The sequence below is a fragment of the Jaculus jaculus genome, chromosome 9, assembly GCF_020740685.1.
Source record: "Jaculus jaculus isolate mJacJac1 chromosome 9, mJacJac1.mat.Y.cur, whole genome shotgun sequence".
Classification (NCBI taxonomy): domain Eukaryota; kingdom Metazoa; phylum Chordata; class Mammalia; order Rodentia; family Dipodidae; genus Jaculus; species Jaculus jaculus.
Genome location: NC_059110.1, coordinates 129718086 through 129738088, shown reverse-complemented (window position 1 = coordinate 129738088; position 20003 = coordinate 129718086). Strand labels below are relative to the sequence as shown.

Sequence of the window (20003 nt, the reverse complement as noted above, 5' to 3'; positions counted from 1 at the left end):
ACCCTTACAGGTATTCTTGATTGACTTGAGAGGGTTTCTGACGAAGGAAGCCATGCACACGGGAGGCCTTGCCTCACTAACCATTTCTCTGGGGCTTTAAATTAATATGACACTCAAAATTGCTGTTTCAAAATTCTGTGAATCCAACATCTAAGTCTGCAGCATTCAGTCCTCCTTCATTCTGGGAATCCCCACTGACTTTGCTTAGCATGTTCCCTGCGCATGGAGGAAGGAGGGACTCCAATTCACTGTTATTTTCTCTCCAAATTCATTGCTGTACTTTTGTCCTCTTTTTCTCTTTTGTCCTCAAGTGACTTCTCTGACAATTTTTTTTTTCCTAAACCCTGCTCCTTTTTGTGATGCATTTCTCAAGAGTTCGGATGCTGTGCTGTACAGTATGGGTTTTGGCTCATTGGTTAATTGAACAATGACCAATAGTTTTTACATCATGGGAACACTCCTGTGATCTTTAGGCCAAATATTTCGGCCATTCCAAACAGCAAAAGCTCTTGGTTTTTTTTTCCCCCCTTTGATCCTGCTTCTTTTTCTGTTTACGATATAATTAATTAATTACTTTGGCATGTGTGTGCAGTATGTATGGTAAAGTGTGTGTATTTACAGCAGACACACATACACAGATGTGTACGCTCTATGTGCATGCATGTGGTTGTCAGCAAGAATGTCAAATACCCCCTTCTGTTGCTCTTTTGTGTTGTTTTCTTGAGACAGTGACTCTCACAGAACCTAGAGTTGTCATTTTGATTTTTTTTTTTTTTTTTTTGGTTGACCCGAGAGCCTCGGATATTCTCCCGTCTCCACATCCCACAGCCCAGCAGTTATAGGCATGTGTAACCATGCCCAGCCCTTCATATGAGTGGTTGGGATGAACTCAGGTCATCCTGGAGACTCCTTAGACCTTCATATTTGCATGAAAAGCACTCTTAACTGCCGAGTCACTCTCCCGGTTCTGAGCTCTTTCCCTGGCATCACCACCCCACCATGATTCTGTATGGGAATCTGTATTCTGAAGCCACATGTTTAATATTTCTTCAGGTTTTGGGTTAAAAAATAAATCATTTTCATATCTCAAGAACCTGAAAGTTTTTCATATATTTTTGTGGTACACCATACAGGATTCTACCACTTTACATTAATTTTAACTTGCAAGCACATGCATGTTTAACTATTCTCTAAATTGTGTTTAGTTCTCATTTCATAGAGCAGTTTCTTTTTTTTTTTTTTTCACGTCAGACGGGTTATGTGCCAGAGCGTAACAAGGTTCAGTGGGAGGCACACGTCACGCAAGAGCGCGAACACCAAATCATCATGCTTATGAACCAATAAAAGGATCCATAGAGCAGTTTCGTCAATTCTGAATTATGTTTTTATAAAGTAAAAATTGATGAACTACTTATATTGCTACAGATGATAGATTAGTAATGTCAAGATTGTTATAGACACATCAATCAGTTTAGAGTGAACAAATGTGGAATGCATGAAAACTCCTCCAGGCAGAAAGACTTAAGTGCTGTATATGGTCTTGTCCTTGATCTAGTCCTCACATTTCTTCCTCACTCAGGGCACTAAAAGTGTGCCCTCAGGAACCTTATTTTAGCAGCAGCAACTATTCTTAACATCTGCAGTGTTTTATTGCCCCCTGTTGCAGTCAGGCTCACATTGCTGGTAGAAATCACCCAACCAAGAGCAGCTTGTGGGAAAAAAAGAGGTTTATTTTGCCTTACAGGCTCGAGGGGAAGCTCCACAATGGCAGGGGAAGACGATGGCATGAGCAGAGGGTGGACATCACCCCCTGGCCCACATAAGGTGGACAATAGCAACAGGAGAGTGTTCCAAACACTGGCATGGGGAAACTGGCTAAAACACCCATAAGCCCACCCCAACAATACACTGCCTGTAGGAGGTGTTAATTCTCAAATCTCCATCAGCTGGGGATCTAGCATTCAGAACACCTATGTTTATTGGGGACACCTGAATCAAACCACACTCCCTTTCTTGAGGTGATGGGGTTTTACAACCTATGGCATCAGGTGTCTAGACATGCATTCTCCCATTGAGCTAGATCCTGTTTTGAGATAGGATCTCGCTGAATTTCCAAGTTGGCCTAGAACTCACTTTGGAACCAAGGTAGGTCTTGAACTCGAAATTCTCCTGTCTCAGCACTTGAGTAGCTGAGATTATAGGCCCACACCATCAGGTCTGTCTTTTAGTCCCTCTTTTATGATGACTTATTTCAGATGAAGCCTGTCCCTTCCTCTCGTCGGTACCGGCCGCACCCGTGTGCTTCCAGCAGCGTGCACTGCACCATTGGAAGTGGGCCACCCGTCTTCTTGGCTCTATTTCACCATCTTTGAAAACCAATCAAGGGTTAGAGAAATGACTCAGCAGTTAAAGTACTTACCTGCAAAGCCTAACAACCCAGATTCAGTTCCCCAGCACCCACGTAAAGCCAGACGTACAAAGTAATGCGTGCATCTGGGGTTTGTTTGCGGTGGCTAGAGGCACTGGCGCACCCACTCTCTCTTTTCTCTGTCTCTCCCCATTCAAATAAATAAAAAAGAAAAAAATACCTTTTAAAAAAAGGCTAATCAAATAAAGAACAAAGAACTAAAAAAAAGTGCTCACTTCTGGCTCCTGGTATTTATTTACTCCCCACCTACCTCTCCTGAAGGCTACCCTTTTACCTTATATGAGGGTTCATCTTTTCTCATCTGAAAAATGCCATTCATTGAACTAACATGCCCTCCTTGCTTTCTTTTTTTTTTTTTTAAGTTTTTTATTTTATTTTAATTTATTTGTTAAGGATGGGAGAGAGAGAGAGAGAGAGAGAGAGAGATGGGGTGCACCAGGGTCTCTAGCCACTGCAAAAGAACTCCAGTTGCATGTGCCACCATATGCATGTGGCTTGCATGGGTCCTGGGTAGTGGAGCCTGGTCCTTAGGCTTCGTTGGCGTGTGCTGCTAAGCCATCTTTCTCTTTTTCTGTCTCTTTTTTTCAGAGCAGCTCTCCAGTGTTTTCAGTCCTCGATGCCTTATTCTTCTCTCCTCTCACTCGTTCCTGAGCTCACACTAGTCTGATCTGTACCCTTGACTCCTCACACCACCCGCCTCAGTCCACTAGCGGCATAACCCAACAAAGTATTTTAAAATCCCCATCTATTTTTTTGTGATTGGAGTGGAAGAGATTTTAGTATATATTGCAAAAATATTTTTTATTTATTTAAGAGAGAGAGGTACAGGGAGGGAGAGAGAGAGAGGGAGAGACAGAGAGAGAGAACGGGCCTGTCATGGTTTCCAGCCACTGCAAACAAACTCTAGAGCCATGAGCCATCTTGTGCATCTGGCTTATGTGGGTATTGGGGAATTGAACCTGGGTCCTTAGGCTTCACAAGCAAGTGCCTTATCTGCTAAGCATCTCTCCAGCCCTCTGGTATGTATTTTACTAGCTATTTTTATGAGTTTTTTTTCCTGTAGTATACATTTTTTTTCTGGGTATGCAATATATTTTGGGTAAGGGCCCTTCCTCTGTTAGGTGATTCTATGCAACCCAGGACTATCAATCACAATGCATCTACAATGTACCTGTGTTTGTTTCTTTCTAACATCATAAGGCTAAATAGAATGGGAAACCACTCTCTCTTTGAGTCCTGGACTGCTTTCTGGGGTTCTTGCCCTCTCAACTGGTATGTTTTTGAGGGTATCTACTCTGTGAGTTTGAAATCAGTCGGCTGTGAAATCTCATAAATAAAACATGGAGGCAGTAGAGCTGATTAAGCATTGAAAAAAAGTTTGTGGTGAGTTCACTGGGATAGTCAGCAAAATCATCCCAACATATTTTCAAGTGTCCTCACCCACTCTAACTTCCTATAGGGTACCATAGTCCAGCCCTGTCCACTTCATTCAGTGAGAATTCTTTGACAAGTTTTGGGGCCATCAGCTCCAGTCAAGAAAACTTAAATTTTAGAATCCCAAATTTTGTTTCTAGCCCTGTTTTTTATTTTCTTGGAGCCTTTCTATGATTGAGCAGAAAGGCACGTTTTCCTAACTCTCACAACATGAGGGAGGTCTCTGCCAACATTTAATTATAAACCATTGCAAACGTTTTAGTCCATTTGATGCCATCTGCTTCCTGTTCTACAGGCATTGTTTCTAATTTGCTCTCTGGCACTTTCCTCTTATTTTCCAACAATGCTTGTAATTTTATCTTTTATTTTTTCCACTTTCCCTAAACATTTTATTCATGGACTATAAAAGCATTTTGCACTATATACAGAAATGATGCTATGAACAACCACACATTTAGTTGGAGACAACAATGTGGTCACAGATTGAAAAGCATAAAGAAAAATCCCAAACTGAGCATACAGTAAAGCAATCCACTCACAAATGTATGAGAAACCCCTGTGGCTCAGAACCAGGCTTATTATTTTCTGTGGAGACTCAGCGTCTGATGCAAATTTCAGAAATAAAAACAGTTTCAAATGGAAATCTCAGAATATACTATACTTTATAAATTGCATTTCATTTAAAAAATATTTTATTTCTATTCATCTGAGAGAGAGAAGAGGCAGAGAGAGGGAAAGAGAGAGAGAAGGGGTGCACCAGGACATCTAGCCACTGCAAGCAAATGCCAGACAACATGCACCTTGTGCATCTGATCTTTGTGGGTTCTGGGGAATCAAACCTGGATTCTTTGGCTTTGCAGGCAAGTGCCATAACTGATGAACCATCTCTCCAGCCCTATATTCAATTTTTGATCAATTATGAATTTTATTGTATAAACTTATTGGTTGCTGGTCATATTCCCACTAGATTATACCCTCTTTCCCTCACCCACAATCCTCAGTGGGCTTATTGGTGTTTCCCATTGCATCATGAATGCATCAGTCTCTGTACATGTGTGTGTTTATGTGGGGGGCAGCAGGCAGATAATGCCACACGATACTCCTTCCCATCTGTGACTCTTACAATCTTTCTGCCCTCTCTTCTGCATGTTCTTGGTGGCTGTGTTATAAGTCTACTTCCAGTAATAAGCTTTTATTTCATCATATTCTGTAGTGTTTAAAGAGATGGGACTTCCACTAAATGCTTTCTCATTTTTGTTTTTCTCTGAACCCAGATATCTTAGATAGATTTCACTTTTGTACAGCACTTTGACAAAATACCTAACATAAGCAATTTACGGGAGGCAAGATTCATATGGTTCCTGATTTTGCAGGTTGCAGTTCATCATCTACTGGCTCTGTCATTTTAAGGCCTGTAGAAATATCACAGTGGCAGAAGGTATGATGGAGGAAAGCAGCTTTCTCACAGCAGCCAGGAAACAGAGCAAGACGCACAGGAGACCAGGATAAGACATGCCCTTCAGAAGCACACTGACCACATCTTCATTTCCTACACCTCCAAATAATGCCAACAAATGATGCATTTATGATTGGATTTCTTATTGATTTGGTCAGGGCCCTCATCATTCAATCATATCCTTAAATATCTTAAATGGCTTGCCCATTCTTTTCTCACTCTCTCCTGGGGGTGGACCTTGAAGCTTATCAGTTTAGCTCCATTGAGTGTTCAGAGCTAGTTCACTCCTGCTGTTATCTCCCACCTCCTACGACAAGATGTGATGCCCAGTCTCTGCTTTGCCATGATTTTCTTGCCGTGATGAAATTTCCCTTTGAGGATATACACTGAAATAAATCCTCTCCTTCCATCAGCTGCTTCAAGGTGGGAGTTTTGTTTTAGCAATGAGAAGATAACTGCAACAGTGGGACACTGGACTACTACTTTAGCCCCTTGAATGCCCTCGTTTTGGAACACTATACCAACCCAAGCCATGTGAACGTGCTGTGGATAGAGTCCTTGTATTCAGTGAACTTGGGAAGTTTCTAAAATATTCTCATCCAATATTGTTCCTCATTACAAACTGCAATTGGAAATAATATAGACATTGAATCACATGATAAAATCAGTGTAACCTTATATGTATGTGGGACAATGAATATATCAACTAGCTGGAGCCAGCTATCTCACAATGCACACATATCCTAAAATAAAATATTGTACATGAAACTCAGGCATGACTGCTATTTGTCAATTAAAAATAAATTTAAGAGCTGGAGGGATGGCTTAGTAGTTAAGGTGCTTGCCTGTGAAGACTAAAGATCCATGTTCCACTCTCCAGGTGCCACATAAGCCAGATACACAAGGTGATACAAGCAAGGTTGCACATGAGCACAAGATGGTGCACGCATCTGGAGTTTGATTGCAGTGGCTGGAGACCCTGGCATGCCAATTCTCTATCTCGTTTTCTTTTCCTCATTAAAGAAATACAAAAAAAATAAAAACAAAAGTAAAAATGATCTTACTGTGTTATTTTTGTTTATTCATCTGAAAAAGTGATATGGATTTGTTAGGGATCTTTAATCTGATACGTTGTTTACTTACCATTAAAAATTTTGTTTCGCGATATATTATTACATATATATTCCATTTTGATATGTACTCCACATTACCCTCTCTTCCCCTGTCAGTCTCACTATACTCCTTATTCTCATCTCTCTTTAAAATTTTATTTACTTTTATTTGAAAGAGTAAGATAGAAAGAGAAAGAGGCAAATAAAGAGAGGGAGAGAGAATAGGTGTGACAGGACCTGCAACTACTGAAAATAAACTCTAGACTCATGTGCCACTTTGTGCATCTGGCTTTATGTGAATTCTGAGGAACAGAACCTGGGTCGTCTGGCTTTGCAGGCGAGATACTTAACCACTAAGCCATCTCTCCAGTCCTCTTCTCATATTAGTAGCTGTGGCACAGATAAGAATGAGTCCCTCTCCCCGTCAATCTCAAGCTGTCATTGAATCAACAGAGAGGAGAGCGGCCCCTCCCCTATCTATGACAGAATGCCAACTGGCTCTATCTTGTGCACATAACCATGCCTGGTGTGGCTTCATGGATGCGATGGCCTTGACATGTCCCGGTGACAGTGCTCACAGTGCTCCTCCCATCCTCTAGCTCTTCCTTTCTTTTTGTCCCATTTTCCATGATGCTCTGCGAGCCCTGGGGAGGACGATATGTGTTTACATATTTTGTAGGAGTTGTTTTTTAAGCAAGACCATAATTGCAGCTGTTATTGTGGTTACAGAGGAGTTGTAATAGTGGAACTACGTACTGAGAGAAAATAATGCTTATCTTTGTGTTTGCTGGGGCAGAGCTCATGTTTTATGAAATTTCCATCTCTGAAGAACCTTTGGGACTCTCAGGAACTGGAGTTGTAGACTAAGCCATGCTTAGTGTCGCTCTGTAGCTGAGCTTGTGATCACAAAGGAGATGTCAGTGAAGCCTCCATGGCTCTCAGCTTACTCATCTTTTTAAATTTTATTTTTTGGGGGTTTTCAAGGTAGGGTCTCACTCTAGCTCAGGCTGACCTGGAATTCACTCTGTAGTCTCAGGGTTGCCTTGAACTCTGCCTCCCGAGTGCTGGGATTAAAGGCGTGCACCACCATGCCCGGCCAGTTTACTCATCTTTAAAGGAGAAATATTACTCTTGCTGATAGAGCTTTAGCTGTTTGGAAGGCTGAATGAGCTCAATGCTGGGAATGGTGCCAATAGCCTGTGACAGCCCATTTTATTATTTTGGCTATTCTATATTCTCTTAAAAATCTAGCAGTAAAATAATATTTTAGGTGGAGAATTGCCATAGAATATTTTATAAAGTATTTGGTCCTTAATTAAAGTTGGGCCTCATAGAATCTCAATTTTCTGGTAACTTCAGGGAATCTATCTTATAAGGGGGAAAGGGGGCAGATAGTTATCATAGGAACAGCATATATGTGTGTTACAGGCATTTGATATGTACATTAACATTTTAAGTAATTTATTTGTGTAGGATTGGAGCTGAAGGTCACGTGGAGGTTTGGGTCTTCTGGTTCCTGTGATTTCATATTGCACAAATTCTCTGATCATGGGCTGGCTGGATGGCAGTCTTTTCTCAGTGGTAGAGGCTACTGTGCTTTGGAATGCCAGTGGATATTGATTGACAATAATGGCATTCAAAAAGCCCCAATGGCTGTGGGTGAAGGATGGGGTCAAGACAGACAGGACAATGTGGGAAGGGTTTCGAGACAGGGATGCCACAGAAGAGTTTGAGGAAGCTTTGTTATGTGATCCATGATATAGCATCCTCCCCCACCAGGCTTTTTAAAACAACCTTCCAGGACACACCTATAGTAATCTTTGAGACATTGAGAGTTGGGCTGTTAGACTGATAGCACAGCTGTGTTGATATGGTAAGCCGCGTCTCAAGGGTAGGGTGGTTCAAGGATGGTTAACCAGATTTGGGATCACGCTGAAACAATTCATGACTGATTCGCAAGGAAGCACAAAATCACCAAGGGTAAGTGGCAGTAAGTTCAGCGGATGTCACATGAACGTCAGTCACATAGCTTGAAACATAAAGAAGTGGCATATAATGGACATTTTCCCTTTAATGATGCTCAAGGGGGCCTTGGTGAGGTTCCCGAGTGTGCCAATTCACATTTAATAGTATTACTGTCTACAGCATCTTTTCACCTCATTTCCATGTTCCCTGATAAATAGAACATGGCAAACCACAACATCCTTTTCCTATATGACATTTCAATATGTACTTTAGTCTATTTACTATCATTTCAACATCAAACATTTTTTTTTTTGTTTGAGACAGGGTATATTGGTCTCCAACTTGTGATCCTCCTGTCCTAATCTCCTGGATGCTGAGATTACAAGCCTGTCCCACCATGTTCAGCTTTCAAAGCAAAATTTTCTTAACATTAAATTTGAAGCAACAATATTTTGTTTAGCAAAGCTGTATCACATGAATGACTTGAATTTGAACTTACTAGCTTTCAAATTGCCAATGTGACTGGGGATGTGAATTCATTTAAAACACACACACACCACACACACACCACACACTCTAGACATAAAATATTACCAGGAGGATTTGGCTTCTCTGATGTTCCTTGAGATTTTCAACAGCTGCAGGAAGTCAACAACTTAATAAGAAACAGCACAAGTATCTAATCCACTGAGGGTGGCCACAACCCTGACTCCCCACATTAACAGAGATGCAGGCAATATGACTCAACATTGATTCAAACAGCTTGGCTCAAAGCAAACTCTGGTCCCCTCCTTTCAACTTGACTCAAAAACTCAGGGCTCACTCCCAAGAGGCTCCTCTTGTATCACATTTGTCAGGTGTCAGGCCAAGTCATTTACTCCTTCCTCACAAGAGTGAGATGATATTTATCCATAATGCATTTCTGAATCCAAGGGAAAGCCAAGAATCATATATTCTTCACATTCCTCAGTCTTCTATGTAAGTACATTCATTATTCATAATCCAAATATCATATGCAGCTGGATTAAAACCTTCAGATGAACATAATTTTGGAATTATTTTGAATTTGAACATTTTTGTAGGGGCCAGTGTGAATGTTGAGGCAGGATCTCACTCTAACCCAGACTGAACTAGAACTCCGTCTATAACCCAGGCTGGTCTCAAACTCATGGCAATCCTCCTACCTCAGCACCTCATCGATGCTGGGATTAAAGGCATGTGATACCACAGCTGGCTTTGGATTAAAAATTTAAGAGGAAACACAGATTTCCCATTGAAGAAGCAGGGGGAGTTTTGTTTATGTAACAAAATTCCAGGTAATATGAGCTAGAAGATACAAAGGACAGAATGAGTTAAAGGAGGAAAGAACTAATTGAATAGGATCCACTATCTTATGATAATTGGAGTAACAGTCAGTTGTTGGAGCTGGTAGGTAATGTATTAGGCAAAACTGGAGACACATCTCATCTACGGAAGTAAAATTATCTTATTATTTGTCCCTAATGTCATGTTTTAGTAAATTTATTCTAGGTTATTAGTCTTCAGGGGTTTTTTTGCACATAAAAATTGTTTCATTTTATTTTAAATTTAGGTAGAGAATTATACGATTATGTTCAATAACACATATTAGTCTGTACTCTCCTTTACTATTGTGGTCAGTTAGGAGACCAAGATGGTGGGCAGGCCATGAAGGAAAAATGCTCTGAGGAAACACAGTTATCCCTTACTTCTTTGCTTCCCCAACATACCGCTCATATGAAAGGATCTATTATACTGATGGAATCATCTTAGGTGCTTACATCTCTCCTATTTAGTTGAGTTTATTGAATGTAGAGAATGTGTCCTCTCAATCCTTTTATCTCTGGAATCTACCACAGATTAGTGATCCAATAAAATATCAGTTGAGTTAATGCATTAAACAAGAGGTTGAACCACTGGTAGAAACAGTGGTGCTGACGTGTAGCAGCCTCAACAGAAGAAAAAAAAAAGTCAAGGTTTTGTGGAATAATAATATGTGGCAGCTATCTTCTCCTTGCTAGGATAAAATACCTGACCAGAGGCAGTTTATTTTGGCTTACAGTTTTAAGGGAGAGTTTCATCAGGGCATGGGAAGCATTAGGAAGGCGGCTCATATCATCATGCATCAGTGGTGGGAGGAAGCAGCAGGAGCACGCTACCTCTGAACACCCAGTGGGCTCGACGAATGATGTTCAAGGCCCGCCCCCAGGGACACTCCTCCCCCAGCAGGACTCTACCTCCCAAAGGTTTCACCAGCTGGAGATTAAGTATGAGGTTTAATCACAAACACATTAGGTTATGGAGGACATTTTACATTAAAATTTTTCAACAGAATCTTATGTAAAATTCTGTCATGTGCTATAGTTTTTGAAAAAAAATTGGTCTCATTGAGGGGCTGGGGAATATAGTTTAGTGGAGCATATGTACAGCTTGTGCAAGGCATTGGGCTTGACTCCAGGCAAAACGCACACACACACGCACCATGGTACAAGTGTCATTTTCACATGTGTAAAAGACAAGATATGTGGGTTCCCATTCTTGGATTTGTTCAGACCCTCCCAAAAGTCACAGGTCTATTTAGGATTCCAGTGTTTACTGCTGTGCATGTCAAGACTACCTAATAATTGTTAATTCACTGTCATTTTGGGTTTCCACTTATTATCTAGATATTGCAATAATCTTGTTTGATATATGATATAAAATCTGTAAACATTTTTAAAAGCCACAATAACTTGGCAAAATGAGGAAGGAAAATAAGCATCATAAATAGCAAAATACTAATTTTTTAATAGAAGTCTTACTTCTTATATTTGCCTTTATCTATCTGGTTTTACTGTTTCTTAGCTATGAATTCATTAATATTTAGATGAATCTCTGCCAGATAAAAATTTGCTCTTTAGGGACTTATTTTTTTAAAAAAGAAATGAAAGACTTCAACATAAGATGTGATTAAAAACTGAAAATGTGGAATTGTTGATTGGTGGGCTTTGTTTTGGAATTGTACACCAAATTCATTTCATAAGAAAATTCAAATAGAAAGCAAATAATCACTCATTACTACTTATAGTTATTTAGGGATTGTTAGAAGGGTTCTTATGTTTGACTTTTTATTCTCCTGTTTCCTTTCTCTGGGTTAATGCTGGGGTTTGAGGGACATCCTGTTTGGAAACACTTGGTGGCATCTGTTTCATGTCCTGTATCTGAGTTCAGACAGAGAAAAAATATGTGCAAGGAAAACACAGATCCAGGGTATCCCTGTAAGTTTCTCACACCCCTTTCGAGATCCTTCTCATGATTATAGTAAGTACTTAGAATGTCTGTACTCTCAATTGTCCAAACAATGTGTGAAAAAAGGAATATGTATAGTATTAATTATACATTACGTTCTAACTAGATTCCATTGTAGGGACCACTTGCCTCACTTAATTGGCCATTGTGAGTAGTACTTTCAATTAACTTATTAATTAGTTAAACCATAAACTTTCTTTGGAGGAGAGTGCTATTGGAGGAAGGGAATAAATTCTAAAGTATGAAATTCTTCTTTAAATTTTCTTTTCTTTTTTTCTATTCCCATTTTATTCTTACTATGTCAATTCATAAATTTATAGAAATAAATATGTAAACATGCATATTCACGCACAAGTATATGTTTGTGTGCATAAACATGTAATATGTAAGGTTGCTTTTGTGAAACAGACATCAAGTTTCTATAAATGGGCTTTGTTTTGGGGTCACCAAAATCACCATCTTGATTATTTCAGAAAGAAGGAAATATCAAGAAAGAGACTATAGGCCACTCCTTACGGTTCATCCTCACATGGCCTCTTTACTTATTGCGACTCCCCTGGACAGTTTACCATTGGCGAGACAGGGGTTGTCTACCATCTCTGACTTCTACTTGTCTGAGTGTGTTCCGTGTCTCCCTGACTCTGAAACCATAAAGCCCAACCAAGCTTTCATTCATCTCCTTAGTTTAACCATCACTAGGAATGTAAGATCATCAGTTTCAGTTCTACATACCAGAATGATGAATTGAGTGTCTACTCGTGGGTCGCAGGACTTCTTGGCCCAGCTTGTCAGAGTCCAACAGGACTGAAGAGTGCTGTGGGAGATGGAGTTTCCTTGAGAAAATGAGAATGGCCAAAGGATAGAGAGAGAGCTGGGGTGTAGCTCCGTTGCTGGAGCGCTAGCACAGCAAACACAGTGTCTGCGGTTTGAGCCCTACACACAGTACTTCAAAGGTGGAGGCAAGAGATTCAGAAATTCAAGGTCCCTCTTCAGCTACATAGCAAGTTCAAGGTCATAGTACATGTGAGTCTTTGTTGCATACAAGAAGAAGGATAGGGAAAGAGGTGCTGAGAAAATAAAAACAACAGCTACTTGATGCAGGGTATGTGTCTTGCTTACATTTTAGGTTTTATGCTGAAAAATTTATCTGCCCTCTCAAAGTTATAGAAAACACTTTAAATATTTGCAACAAAAGGACAAAATGACAATATTCTTTTAAGGAGGCCTCCAGAAACTTTGGCTGGATTTTAAGTACTTCATGGAATAGTAGTCACTGATATTTTTAATTTTTAGGCTTAATTATCCCCATAAATTTCCTCTACAAAGCACAGCTGACAAGGCCTGGGAGAATCCACTGAAAGAAGAAATGGTATAGCATTAACATCCTTATTAATCCAAAATAAATGGGAAGAAGCCCACGTTCTTCTAGAAGCTGACACAAGACTTAGTTGTGAACCCAGATGAAAAGTTTAATTCACAGAGGAAAACACTGGGACTGGAGAGATGGCTCAGCAATGGATTACAATGCCCCACTACCCATAGAAAGCCAGATGCACAAAGTGATGTGTGTAGAGCTTTTTTTAGTGACAAGGAGCCCTGGAATACCATTTTTTTCTCCTTTGCCTCTCTTTCTCTCTCTCTCTCTCACACACACACAACACACATACACAAATAAATAAATAAAATCATGAAAAAAGAAAATACAACTATCTCAAGTATTTCTAAATCACTTCCTTTTTGATTAGGTCCATACTTCTTCCTTCTACAAAAGCTGCTATTAAAAGTTCTTGTCTAATAACATAGCAGTATAAATTGCATTTATTGTGGATTCTAGACTCTTTCAATTGTAATGTATGTTCAACATATCATAATTAAGGAGTAATTAATGTGTCTCTGATGAGAACACAATGTCTGTAGGGGATAGAATTAAGTATAATTCACACAGCACCTTGCAGGGAAGAAAACTACTCTGGGTGGTATACAGTTTAAATGTGGAGTATGTAGTATGCCAAGAGCGAACCCTTCTGTAGATTACAGACTTAGGTGACAATGGTGTGCCCATGTGGACTCATCTCTTGTAGCAAACGTACTCTACTGGGTTTGTTGGCCATGGGGGAAGTTATGCATGCAACTTTCTGCTCAAGTCTGCTAAGAAAACTGCTCTTAAAAGCCTATTAAGACAATTAAATGAAGAAAATCAACTACCACTAGACTCCCACTCCAGATTAAATCCACTCTTGGATATCCCTATAACATCTCTTTGCCACTTGTACATCTGAGTGGACACTATGTTAAATTAGCACCCGTGTAGTTCTTGAGTTTCCTTGGCATGAAGAAATCCGATGGTGAGGATTATCTCGAGGGTGTGCTTTGAGAGCAGAAGGTGGAGTCAGGCCTAGCGTGGAGGATGTAAACCATTGGGGATTGCTGCCAGAGTTATTGGCAGCAAAGATGAATAGCATGCTGCAACAACATGCCCTGGTGAGAGTGATTTCTGATGAACTGCCTCTTCAGAGCGGACAGGGCTACGGTATCCCTGGGAAACCCTCAATAAGCCCAACTTAGTTTAGGTAGGAGACAAGAGAGTCAGGCTGGGAATAATCATGAGCGAGGGTCCTCCGTGGGAAAGAATGTGCCGCTAACGCAGCATAAGCAGTCGGTTAATGTGGACCGCAGACGTTGCGGACTTTGTAAATAGTACCGAAGGGAAAACCTTGCAGGATGGCATGCCAGGGCTGGTCTGATGCATCTGCTGTTTTGGTGCCAACACACCCTTCCGTCCTCAGCCTCTTGTTATCATGCACTGCTTTCTCCTGTTCCACAGCCCTGTCGCCTGAGCACCGCTGCTCCACACAGAAAACACTGCCGAGGGTCAGCCTGCACGTGTCTTGTTATTTGGTCTCTATGTTCTGTTGCTCATCGTGTCTACCTTGCTGAGTGAGAAGCTGTGTCCTTCCTTTTGCTGTGGACCCCTTTGGTCTGCATTCAGAGACAGTCTCCCTTCAATATAGTTGCTAGCATTCTTTCTTATTTACCCCCAAGAACTTTTCCACAATTTATGGTCTACCAATTATCTCTTTTATTATTTATAATAATAATAGATATTATTATTATTATTATTATTTATTATCACCATATACTTGTTTTCCAATTCCCCCCTGTAATTCCTAATGATTGAGCATGGGGGAAAAGGATACATTTACTTTGAGACATAAATCTCCCATTCAAGATAGAAAGAAAGCAGACCACCTGAGTCAAACCAAACACCTGCCAGGAGGCAGCTCAGGAAGAACCAGGTTCATACTGGCCGATGGTTCACAGCCCGGTTGCATTCTTTCCATGTGGGGAAGGTGCTGTAGCAGAAGCGATGGGTCAGCTGGGCACATTGCAGCTAGATTCAGAAAACAGAGGCCACCAGGAACTGAGGCAGGCCTTTAAAACACTCAGGCCTCGTCCCCACCCAGTGGCACACTTCCTCCGGCAAGCCTCCACCCTGTACAACCTCTCCAAACAGCGCTGCCAGCAGGGACCACGCCTCTGGGGGACACGTCATATTTAAACTGCAGCACCAGCAGGAGTGCTTTCTAATTTTTTTTTTTTTCATTTTCCACCCCTACCAGACTCACCGTCTTTTAGCAAGTTTGACGAAGGGTGAGCACACTCCACAGTGAATCACTCCTGAGTCACTAATGGAAGTACCTCGTGAGAACATTCTGTCCCTTTCTGCACTGCGAACAGCCCCAGCTCTGCTGTTGTACGGGCCTTAGAACTCTGCCCTGCGCTGTGGGGTTCTCATGGCAAGCTTTGGAGAAGTCCCTGGGTGGGAAACAGCCCGCATATTTCTTATGTTCCTACAAAGATTGGACATAAAGACTTTATTGAGTAGTTGGAGTAACAAAAAAGAAAAAAAAACAGCAAGAGGCTCCATTATTCATCTATTTAATTCAGAGCCTGAATGCACTGGGGGGAGGCATTCTTCAGTGCCAGTATGAGGTGGTGAAAACTGGGCTCCTCCCATGCCAACGTCTTGAGAATAATGAAAAGGATAAGTTGTACTTTAATTGCTTTTTCCCAATAGTGGTTTATTTAACAGCCCACGTATTTTTCTACCAACATGTCTCAAAGATTTTTTGAGTTCAGATTTGCACATTTTTCTTCCTGCCTTATAAAAGTCACAAAACATGGCATATGTAGTTCCAAATAACATAAATTCTGAATTTTCTATTAAGTTAAAAGCAGCGTATCATGAATGTTTTCTTCCACTTGTCTCTAATATTTAGTCCAAAATTTGAGATGCCTCAAATTAATTTCCCTCTGAACTTTGAATTGGCAAGGCATTCAAATTGTAAAAAAAAAAAAAATGTTCTTGCTGAAGAAATTGATGTTTGGCTCAGAAATGCATAGATTTTGCCAGTTTAGATGTGAGAAAAGAAGAGAGGAAGCCCCCAAGGAATCCAGGAATTTAATGGAATCTTTCCTGGATCTGGAGAGTCTCAACAGGGTACTGCTGCTGTCATGAGGGAGGTGGCCTGGTACAGAAGAACAAGACACCCACCGGTCATGTCAACACACAGGAAGGTACTGGAAGTGTTCAAATGCAGCCAGAAAATTGGTTGCAACTACACGTAGATCTAGCCAACTCTTTTCTGAATTACCACTTCATCAATATAGTCTGTTATGAAAAATTGAAAGGTATTTAATGAGTAAAGTTTTTGAGATAAATAATAGTGGTTTTGTTTTGGTCTAGAATGAATTACCACTTCATCAATATAAGCTGTCATGGAAACATAGAGAGGTATTAAATGAGAAAATTCCTGAGATAAATAATGGTGGCTTTGTTTTGGTCTAGAATGTTTTATTTGGCTATGGAGAATATCTTATATGAAGTCTGAATATTTAAAACATTTAAGTGCAAGAAAAATGACCGCTGAAGACTTTGAAGAAGTCTATGGGGGTCCTGGAGTAACCTCTCCTCTCCATGGAGGATTGGGTCAAGAACATCCTGTAGCCAGTCTGCTTTCCTTTGGTCACTGAGAGATGCTGGCCTCCCACAAGCACTGCTGTGCCCATCCTCTTCCACATGGTGTCTCCTGAGAAGCTGTGCCTCTTAAGGAGATGTGACGCTTCCACGAGGACTCATTCCTTCCCATCCCCTAAAGCACTGCTTGTTCAAAACAAGCCATTTTTCCAATCTCCATGCACCCCTTCTTCAGTCAAACACAACTCTTCCAAATACTGAAGTTGAGCCTCAGGGGAAGGCAGAATTAGGCTGCCAACTAAGGAAGCCAAGTAGAACAATATTTCTTGGGGTCACTGGGAACATGGGGTGGGCAGGATATTCAGACCCACCAGTGTGATGCTCCTGATCATGTCTTTGAACCAGTGGGAGGTGAGGCAAAGATTTAAAAGCAAGTAGGTGGCACAGGTTTAGTTCAGCAGCATGACCACACGGTTGCCCAGTGAATTGACTATCTGACAGGTGTGGTGCTGACACCGAGACACTGAAGTCAACTGTCCCCAAGTCAGCTGTCTTTTCCAGCCACCTAAAGCTTCCTATGCCTGGCCACTTCCTGAGAGTAACTCTTCAGCTTTTTTGGAACTTCCATGAACTCCTCAACTACCTTTGTAGCTAACCTTTTGACCATCACCAGGTTTGATGTCTGTGACTTCAACTCGCTGTTGCATTGTTGGCCAAGTGATTCCTTGAGGCTTTGTCTTAGGAGTAGAAACCTTCTTGAGTTCCTGAGTTTATACACACAGGTGTGCGTGTATAAATCCACGGACCTGGCTTATCTCATCAGAAAGCTGACCCAAAGGATATCATATATATATATTCAGGTTCCTTTTTCTAGGAAATGTACTATTTTGGTTAAAAGGCCTTTAAGCCAGGCTGGGAAGTTGGCTCATCAAATAAGTCTGCTTTCTGTACAAGTGTGAGGGCCTGAGACTCTCAAAGTTCAAATGTCCATACACCACAACCCACATAAACAGAGGTATGGGCCACACATGCCTGTAACTCCAGTCTTGTAGGCAAGCAGAAATCTTGGAATTGCTGGAGCTTATAAAAAACTATGCTCATGGTGTGCAAAAAAAAAAAAAAAAAGGCACTGGGAGAGCTGTGAGTGGTGGTAAGCACCTGTAACCCCAACAATCTGTGAGATGGATTAGTGTTCAAGACCAGCCTTGGTTATGTAGCGAGTTTGAGACCAGTCTTGGCTACATGATACTGTTCTGTGTCTCAGCCCCCACTATCCCTCCAAAAACCTCAGGATCTAGGGAACAAAGGGCTCATGTGCCCTCTGACTCTTGCTGGTACCTGCCACCCACCAGGAACTATTTGGATTTAAACACTGCTGCTCCATTCTCTTCCCTGTGTGCACATTTCCCACACCATATGCTTTTCTAATCTTTGTAGGGTGAGCGCCTTGTCTTTGTTATGTACGTCCATACTGGTGCATGTTTTATGTCACATGCCCATCACTCCCCTACTCCTAGCTCCTGTTGCTTACATAGCTCATGAAAATCCTTTATGAAAATGAAGGATTATTTCTTATCCTTAAGTGCCCTTGAGTCACTTGGAGACCAGGGCTGAGTGAGGAAACCCATCGTCAGTGTGTCATGGGACAGGCCAGGGATTAGATTAAAATCTCTATAGCATCTTTGTGCTTTGGCGGTCAGACCACAATTTGAGTAGAGGCTGTACTCCCGACACTTTGAACCTGTAAAGGCATCTGCTGCTGCTTGGCCTGCGTGGGGGCTCAGGAGTGTGGCCAGAGATCCACAGGTAGTCAGTCTGCACTGGGACACAGTGCTGGGCACAGCCATCTTCCCAGTCCCACAGATCCTCAGAGCTCTGAGTGTTCATATTTTGCAGGCTATCATGGGTATGTACCATGCATCTATTTGTAGGTGTGTAGAAAGGATGTTAATTATTTCTGCCTCCCTGTGAACAAAATACCTGACAGAAACAACCTAAGGGAGGAAAAAGCTAGTTTGACTCACAGGTTCAGAGGGTGTCCATCACGGTGCGGAAGGCCTGGCAGCTAGAAACACAGTCCCAGGCAGCAGGAGCCAGTGGAGGAGGCTGCACACGTAGTGTGGACAGGGAGCAGAGCAAACAGGTGGGGACCAAGGATAACTTCAAAGACAGGCCCGTCTCTGGCTATCTACTCCTGCCAGCCAGGCCCCATCTTCTAAAGGCTCCAGAGACTTCAAAATACATCAGCAAGCTGGGGACCGAGAGTTCAGAATATGAGCCTAAATGGGGACATTGCAGATTCAGATCCTAACAGCGGGCCTGTGTGGAGAGATTATAATTTTCTCAGCCTTTCTAGGGCCTCTCAACTTCTAGGATCTCTCCCTTAAATTTTTATCAAAGCTGTTCACTTGAATTCTCTTCCTCCAGTGACAGAGCTGTAGGCTTCTTTCTGCTAACTTCAAACTCGGTTTACCACCATTTCCCCCTTGTAAGGCTCCCAGTAGTCTCTGTGGCAGGAGTGAGGAGGAAGGTGAGAAGACTTTTGGGAGGAATACCATGTACTTGCCACCCATTAACTGCATACACTCCTTTTTCAAGAGGGAAATATCCAAAAGTTTTAGTATTTTTCATGTCCCTTTCACCACCTCAAAGTGTCTTCTTTTATTAAATAGCAATTTTGCCTCTTTTTCTACTTATTCTCTGTGGAAAGGAATTATCTGACCTCATGCTGCTTTTACTGGAAGCTGTCTTAATAATTGTTCTGGGAAACAAGATAAATGAGCTTAAAGTTCTCATATATGAGCAACTTATAGTTTTGCAGAACAAATTAAGTTTTTCTTGATAGCATGCCAGCACAATGGAGCCATTTGCTTACCTTCTTACAGGGACAAATTTTATTTTCCCTCTGTTTTCTGGAATGTGGCTCGTGGACCCACCTTTTTCTCCCAGAGGTCTTTAGGAGCTGCAGGCCTTTCAAGTCTCCACTGGTTGTGAAGTGCAGCTGGCCAGATGACATCAACTCCTTTGAGATTAGGTTAGGGCCATTTTTAATAATGATAGATAATGCTGTTTTCTCTTAAAAACACGTGTAGAAATGGAGCGTGTTTTCTATGTGTGTATTTCTTCTTTATCACATCTTTCCCCTTCTCTCATGAGGGATTTCGTACATATTGTTTTTTTTTTTCTGTTTTACACTTTTCTACATAGTATGGTTTTCTTATTCTTTAGCTATAGGCTATCTTTAAAGTTTTTGGTGGTGGTGGGAGGCTGAAGAGGTGGCTCAGCAGTAAAAAGAATGTGCCTGCGAAGACTGGTGCCCTGGGT

The 20003-nt window shown here is 41.3% G+C and overlaps 1 non-coding gene across 1 annotated transcript; it reads right to left on the bottom strand.

Moving 5' to 3' along the window:
* Positions 1-1245: 1245 nt before the first annotated feature.
* On the bottom strand, positions 1246-1350 carry LOC123463892. The gene has a single exon (XR_006639262.1). It is a non-coding gene; the product is annotated as a small nucleolar RNA U13 (small nucleolar RNA).
* Positions 1351-20003: the final 18653 nt, after the last annotated feature.